Source organism: Xenopus laevis, chromosome 9_10L, assembly GCF_017654675.1.
Source record: "Xenopus laevis strain J_2021 chromosome 9_10L, Xenopus_laevis_v10.1, whole genome shotgun sequence".
NCBI classification, from domain to species: Eukaryota; Metazoa; Chordata; class Amphibia; order Anura; family Pipidae; genus Xenopus; species Xenopus laevis.
In genome coordinates, this window is record NC_054387.1 from 9,834,903 (window position 1) to 9,842,984 (window position 8,082).

General features: G+C 37.7%; 1 long non-coding RNA gene across 1 annotated transcript; it reads left to right on the forward strand.

Moving 5' to 3' along the window:
• Positions 1-1,467: 1,467 nt before the first annotated feature.
• LOC121398155 lies at positions 1,468-6,409 on the forward strand. The gene is made up of 3 exons (XR_005964130.1): positions 1,468-1,561; positions 1,957-5,653; positions 5,830-6,409. It is a non-coding gene; the product is annotated as an uncharacterized LOC121398155 (long non-coding RNA).
• The last annotated feature ends 1,673 nt before the right edge of the window (positions 6,410-8,082 follow it).

The following is an 8,082-nucleotide window of genomic DNA, read 5'->3' on the forward strand; positions in this document are numbered from 1 at the left end:
CGATGAATCATTGTCTGATAAATCTGATGATTCGGAGTTTGATAAATCTGATAAATCCGCCTCAGAATATGAAAGCGAAACGAGTTCAGAAGAGGAATCAAGTGAGAAACCTGGTTAGACGGATGAAAGTGACTAAGAAGACTTGAAATGTTTATTCACCTTCAGTGAATATATTTTCTGAATAAATACATTTATCATATACCAAAAAGATTTTTGGAATAAAGTCGTTTTTATTATTAGTGACTGATGTGGTTGGTGATTTAGATTAGTGGGAGTTAGATATTCATAGGTTGGGTTTACCCTTGGGTCTAGCCTGTGCAGGCATTACATTATGTTCTACCATTTATTTACATGATATTAATAATAAACCCTTTTCTTCCGTACAGCAGAAGAATCGCGAGATCTGTGCAGCAGTGATGGCTCCCAGATACAATTATTTCATCTACATTTTAATAATCATTGGAATGTTGATACAGTCGTGTAATTGTGCACCAGGTAAATGTCGCATTCTAACGGATTTCCCTCTAGTGATAACGAATGTGTTTAAAGCCATATATACCCCTTTATTGGCCACTAGTAAGCTACGCGGCTGTTCAATGCCGAACCGCTTGCGTGTGACTATAGAGAATGTTTAGCGACTGTAACTGTACACTGCTTTTTACTCTCTTTCAGATATGCAAATCCGAAATTTCAATGTTTTGCAAACACACCTGATCCTGAACTAAAATGAAACTGGAATTGGGTAAACTCTCTTTAGAGGAAGGAAGATACACCCCTCTCATCCAATTGAATAGCGAGGGAATCAGAAGGAACCCAGAGATCGGCCACAGATTTGGGCTCTTTGTATCTCTTGTAAAGAAAGGCAACTGTACCTTGATTAACAATCCCATCTATGCCAAAGACACGGGCGTTTATGAAGTATGGATATCACTAGATGGCAGGTTGCACAAAGCCTTTTCCAAAACCAAAATTACCATTTCAGACCAAAAGCAAGCCTCAGGTGAGCTCTACATGCATCACTTTATACTATTTATATTCTTTATAATATGGAAGTGATAATATTTCTTATATAGTTGTGGTGTTGTAAATATCAGCCGTCACTTACCCGTCTTTCTTTTTATATAGGTGCCTCCCGTGCGAACATTAAACCGACTGTAATGGCAACATCCATTATGCGTACAACTGCTAATGAGACGGCCTCAAACCAAACCGATTTTTTTGTTACGCTGGGGTTTTCTGGATAACGGATCTTTCCGTAATTTGGGTCTTCATGCCTCAAGTCTACTAGAAATTAATCTAAACATTTAATAAACCCAGTAGGCTGGTTTTGCCTCCAATAAGGATTAATTATATCTTTGTGGGATCAAGTACAAGCTACTGTTTTATTACTATAGAAAAAAAGGAAATAATTTTTAAAAATTTGGATTATTTGGATAAAATGGAGTCTATAGGAGACAGCCATTCTGTAATTCGGAGCTTTCTGGATATCGGGTTTCCGGATAAGGGATCCTATACCTGTACTATCATTTCTGTCCGTAATGGCACTGATAGCGATTATGTGGTAAGTCAGACAAGTGACTAGAGTTTTAAATGAGTTGTTCACCTTTAAATTAACATTTAGTATGATGTATAGAGTGATATTCTGAGACAATTTGCAATTAGTTTATTTTTTATTATTTGTTGTTTTTGAGTTATCAGTTTGTCGTTAGACATTCACGAGACCACATCTTATTTTGTTCTTAAACCTATATTTTCAAATATATCTTAATTCTTTATTCAATCAAGATTTTTCAAAAGCAAGAAGATTTAAAAAGAAACTACACGCATCACTTTATATTATTTCTAGTCTTTATAATATTGAAGTGATAATATTTCATATATAGTTGTGGTTTGTCTGATAAATGTCCCTCTTATTCTGAAGAGCATTAGAATGTATTGTCCTTATTTTGTTTGCAGGAAGGATAGTGTCAATATTGCAGATGGAGACAACGACTGATAGTGAGAACAAAAGGAGGAAGAGAAATCTACGTCCAATGAATCAGAGTCTGAATAAATCTGATGATTTGGAGTTTGATAAATCCAAGAAATCAGCCTCATTGTGTTATTTGTCTGATAAATGTCCCTCTTATTCTGAAGAGTATTAGAATGTATTGTCCTTATTTTGTTTGCAGGAAGGATAGTGTCAATATTGCATATGGAGACAACAACTGATAGTGAGAACGAAAAGGAGGAAGAGAAATCTACGTCCGATGAATCATTGTCTGATAAATCTGATGATTCGGAGTTTGATAAATCTGATAAATCCGCCTCAGAATATGAAAGCGAAACGAGTTCAGAAGAGGAATCAAGTGAGAAACCTGGTTAGACAGTTGAAAGTGACTAAGAAGACTTGAAATGTTTATTCACCTTCAGCGAATATATTTTCTGAATAAATACATTTATCATATACCAAAAAGATTTTTGGAATAAAGTCGTTTTTATTATTAGTGACTGATGTGGTTGGTGATTTAGATTAGTGGGAGTTAGATATTCATAGGTTGGGTTTACCCTTGGGTCTAGCCTGTCCTGGCATTACATTATGTTCTACCATTTATTTACATAATATTAATAATAAACCCTTTTCTTCCGTACAGCAGAAACGCGAGATCTGTGCAGAGGTGATGGCTCCCAGATACAATTATTTCATCTACATTTTAATAATCATTGGAATGTTCATACAGTCGTTAAATGTGCACCAGGTAAGTGTAACATTCTAACGGATTTCCCTCTAGTGATAATGAATGTGTTTAAAGCCATATATACCCCTTTATTGGCCACTAGTAAGCTACATGGCTGTTCAAGCTGAACCGCTTGAGTGTGAATATAGAGAATGTTTAGCGACTGTAACTGTACACTGCTTTTTACTCTTTCAGCTATGAAAAGCCGAAATTTCAATGTTTTACTGAATAGCGACGGAATCAGAAGGCACCCAGAGAGCGGCCACAAATTTGGGCTCTTTGTACCTCTTGTAAAGAAAGGGAACTGCACCTTGATTATTAATCCCACTGATGCCAAAGACAGCGGGGTTTTTGAAGTTTGGATGTCACTAGATGCAGGGCCGGAACTAGGGGTAGGCATAGTAGGCACGTGCCTAGGGCGCAAAGCTGAGGGGGTGCCAGGCACGTACCTGCTCTGTCGCCTACCCCGTGTCCGGTCCCGTCTGCTGCTGGTGGCTTGCGCTTAAATGCTCTTCTGCGCATGCGCACATATTTTGCGCATTGCACGGTCAAGCGCGCACAGAGCCGGCGCCGTGGCCCGCCAGGTTGCCTAGGGCGCCTGGCCGGGTTGGCCCGGCTCTGCTAGATGGCAGGTTGCATGAAGCCTTTTCCAAAACCAAAATTACCATTAAAGACCAAAAGCAAGCCTCAGGTGAGCTCTACATGCATCACTTTATATTATTTTTATTCTTTATAATATGGATTTATTGGGTTATTTATTCTGAAGAGTATTAGAATGTATTGTCCTTATTTTGTTTGCAGGAAGGATAGTGTCAATATTGCGGATGGAGACAAAAACTGATAGTGAGAACGAAAAGGAGGAAGAGAAATCTACGTCCGATGAATCATTGTCTGATAAATCTGATTATTCGGAGTTTGATAAATCTGATAAATCCTCCTCAGAATATGAAAGCGAAACGAGTTCAGAAGAGGAATCAAGTGAGAAACCTGGTTAGACGGATGAAAGTGACTAAGAAGACTTGAAATGTTTATTCACCTTCAGCGAATATATTTTCTGAATAAATACATTTATCATATACCAAAAAGATTTTTGGAATAAAGTCGTTTTTATTATTAGTGACTGATGTGGTTGGTGATTTAGATTAGTGGGAGTTAGATATTCATAGGTTGGGTTTACCCTTGGGTCTAGCCTGTCCTGGCATTACATTATGTTCTACCATTTATTTACATAATATTAATAATAAACCCTTTTCTTCCGTACAGCAGAAACGCGAGATCTGTGCAGAGGTGATGGCTCCCAGATACAATTATTTCATCTACATTTTAATAATCATTGGAATGTTCATACAGTCGTTAAATGTGCACCAGGTAAGTGTAACATTCTAACGGATTTCCCTCTAGTGATAATGAATGTGTTTAAAGACATATATACCCCTTTATTGGCCACTAGTAAGCTACATGGCTGTTCAAGCTGAACCGCTTGAGTGTGAATATAGAGAATGTTTAGCGACTGTAACTGTACACTGCTTTTTACTCTTTCAGCTATGAAAAGCCGAAATTTCAATGTTTTACTGAATAGCGACGGAATCAGAAGGCACCCAGAGAGCGGCCACAAATTTGGGCTCTTTGTACCTCTTGTAAAGAAAGGGAACTGCACCTTGATTATTAATCCCACTGATGCCAAAGACAGCGGGGTTTTTGAAGTTTGGATGTCACTAGATGCAGGGCCGGAACTAGGGGTAGGCATAGTAGGCACGTGCCTAGGGCGCAAAGCTGAGGGGGTGCCAGGCACGTACCTGCTCTGTCGCCTACCCCGTGTCCGGTCCCGTCTGCCGCTGGTGGCTTGCGCTTAAATGCTCTTCTGCGCATGTGCACATATTTCGCGCATTGCACAGTCAAGCGCGCACAGAGCCGGCGCCGTGGCCCGCCAGGTTGCCTAGAACGCCTGGCCGGGTTGGCCCTGCTCTGCTAGATGGCAGGTTGCATGAAGCCTTTTCCAAAACCAAAATTACCATTAAAGACCAAAAGCAAGCCTCAGGTGAGCTCTACATGCATCACTTTATATTATTTCTATTCTTTATAATATGGATTTATTGGGTTATTTATTCTGAAGAGTATTAGAATGTATTGTCCTTATTTTGTTTGCAGGAAGGATAGTGTCAATATTGCGGATGGAGACCACAACTGATAGTGAGAACGAAAAGGAGAAAGCAAAATCTACGTCCGATGAATCGGAGTCTGATAAATCCCATGATTGGGAGTCTGAGAAATCCAAAAAAAATCAGCCTCATTGGGTTATTTGTCTGATAAATGTCCCTCTTATTCTGAAGAGTATTAGAATGTATTGTCCTTATTTTGTTTGCAGGAAGGATAGTGTCAATATTGCGGATGGAGACAACAACTGATAGTGAGAACGAAAAGGAGGAAGAGAAATCTACGTCCGATGAATCATTGTCTGATAAATCTGATGATTCGGAGTTTGATAAATCTGATAAATCCGCCTCAGAATATGAAAGCGAAACGAGTTCAGAAGAGGAATCAAGTGAGAAACCTGGTTAGACGGATGAAAGTGACTAAGAAGACTTGAAATGTTTATTCACCTTCAGCGAATATATTTTCTGAATAAATACATTTATCATATACCAAAAAGATTTTTGGAATAAAGTCGTTTTTATTATTAGTGACTGATGTGGTTGGTGATTTAGATTAGTGGGAGTTAGATATTCATAGGTTGGGTTTACCCTTGGGTCTAGCCTGTCCTGGCATTACATTATGTTCTACCATTTATTTACATGATATTAATAATAAACCCTTTTCTTCCGTACAGCAGAAGAAGCGCGAGATCTGTGCAGCAGTGATGGCTCCCAGATACAATTATTTCATCTACATTTTAATAATCATTGGAATGTTCATACAGTCGTTAAAATGTGCACCAGGTAAGTGTAACATTCTAACGGATTTCCCTCTAGTGATAATGAATGTGTTTAAAGCCATATATACCCCTTTATTGGCCACTAGTAAGCTACATGGCTGTTCAAGCTGAACCGCTTGCGTGTGACTATAGAGAATGTTTAGCGACTGTAACTGTACACTGCTTTTTACTCTCTTTCAGCTATGCAAATCCGAAATTTCAATGTTTTGCAAACACACCTGATCCTGAACTAAAATGAAACTGGAATTGGGTAAACTCTCTTTAGAGGAAGGAAGATACACCCCTCTCATCCAATTGAATAGCGAGGGAATCAGAAGGAACCCAGAGATCGGCCACAGATTTGGGCTCTTTGTATCTCTTGTAAAGAAAGGCAACTGTACCTTGATTAACAATCCCATCTATGCCAAAGACACGGGCGTTTATGAAGTATGGATATCACTAGATGGCAGGTTGCACAAAGCCTTTTCCAAAACCAAAATTACCATTTCAGACCAAAAGCAAGCCTCAGGTGAGCTCTACATGCATCACTTTATACTATTTATATTCTTTATAATATGGAAGTGATAATATTTCTTATATAGTTGTGGTGTTGTAAATACCAGCCGTCACTTACCCGTCTTTCTTTTTATATAGGTGCCTCCCGTGCGAACATTAAACCGACTGTAATGGCGACATCCATTATGCGTACAACTGCTAATGAGACGGCCTCAAACCAAACCGATTTTTTTGTTACGCTGGGGTTTTCTGGATAACGGATCTTTCCGTAATTTGGGTCTTCATGCCTCAAGTCTACTAGAAATTAATCTAAACATTTAATAAACCCAGTAGGCTGGTTTTGCCTCCAATAAGGATTAATTATATCTTTGTTGGGATCAAGTACAAGCTACTGTTTTATTACTATAGAAAAAAAGGAAATAATTTTTAAAAATTTGGATTATTTGGATAAAATGGAGTCTATAGGAGACAGCCATTCTGTAATTCGGAGCTTTCTGGATATCGGGTTTCCGGATAAGGGATCCTATACCTGTACTATCATTTCTGTCCGTAATGGCACTGATAGCGATTATGTGGTAAGTCAGACAAGTGACTAGAGTTTTAAATGAGTTGTTCACCTTTAAATTAACATTTAGTATGATGTATAGAGTGATATTCTGAGACAATTTGCAATTAGTTTATTTTTTATTATTTGTTGTTTTTGAGTTATCAGTTTGTCGTTAGACATTCACGAGACCACATCTTATTTTGTTCTTAAACCTATATTTTCAAATATATCTTAATTCTTTATTCAATCAAGATTTTTCAAAAGCAAGAAGATTTAAAAAGAAACTACACGCATCACTTTATATTATTTCTAGTCTTTATAATATTGAAGTGATAATATTTCATATATAGTTGTGGTTTGTCTGATAAATGTCCCTCTTATTCTGAAGAGCATTAGAATGTATTGTCCTTATTTTGTTTGCAGGAAGGATAGTGTCAATATTGCAGATGGAGACAACGACTGATAGTGAGAACAAAAGGAGGAAGAGAAATCTACGTCCAATGAATCAGAGTCTGAATAAATCTGATGATTTGGAGTTTGATAAATCCAAGAAATCAGCCTCATTGTGTTATTTGTCTGATAAATGTCCCTCTTATTCTGAAGAGTATTAGAATGTATTGTCCTTATTTTGTTTGCAGGAAGGATAGTGTCAATATTGCATATGGAGACAACAACTGATAGTGAGAACGAAAAGGAGGAAGAGAAATCTACGTCCGATGAATCATTGTCTGATAAATCTGATGATTCGGAGTTTGATAAATCTGATAAATCCGCCTCAGAATATGAAAGCGAAACGAGTTCAGAAGAGGAATCAAGTGAGAAACCTGGTTAGACAGTTGAAAGTGACTAAGAAGACTTGAAATGTTTATTCACCTTCAGCGAATATATTTTCTGAATAAATACATTTATCATATACCAAAAAGATTTTTGGAATAAAGTCGTTTTTATTATTAGTGACTGATGTGGTTGGTGATTTAGATTAGTGGGAGTTAGATATTCATAGGTTGGGTTTACCCTTGGGTCTAGCCTGTCCTGGCATTACATTATGTTCTACCATTTATTTACATAATATTAATAATAAACCCTTTTCTTCCGTACAGCAGAAACGCGAGATCTGTGCAGAGGTGATGGCTCCCAGATACAATTATTTCATCTACATTTTAATAATCATTGGAATGTTCATACAGTCGTTAAATGTGCACCAGGTAAGTGTAACATTCTAACGGATTTCCCTCTAGTGATAATGAATGTGTTTAAAGCCATATATACCCCTTTATTGGCCACTAGTAAGCTACATGGCTGTTCAAGCTGAACCGCTTGAGTGTGAATATAGAGAATGTTTAGCGACTGTAACTGTACACTGCTTTTTACTCTTTCAGCTATGAAAAGCC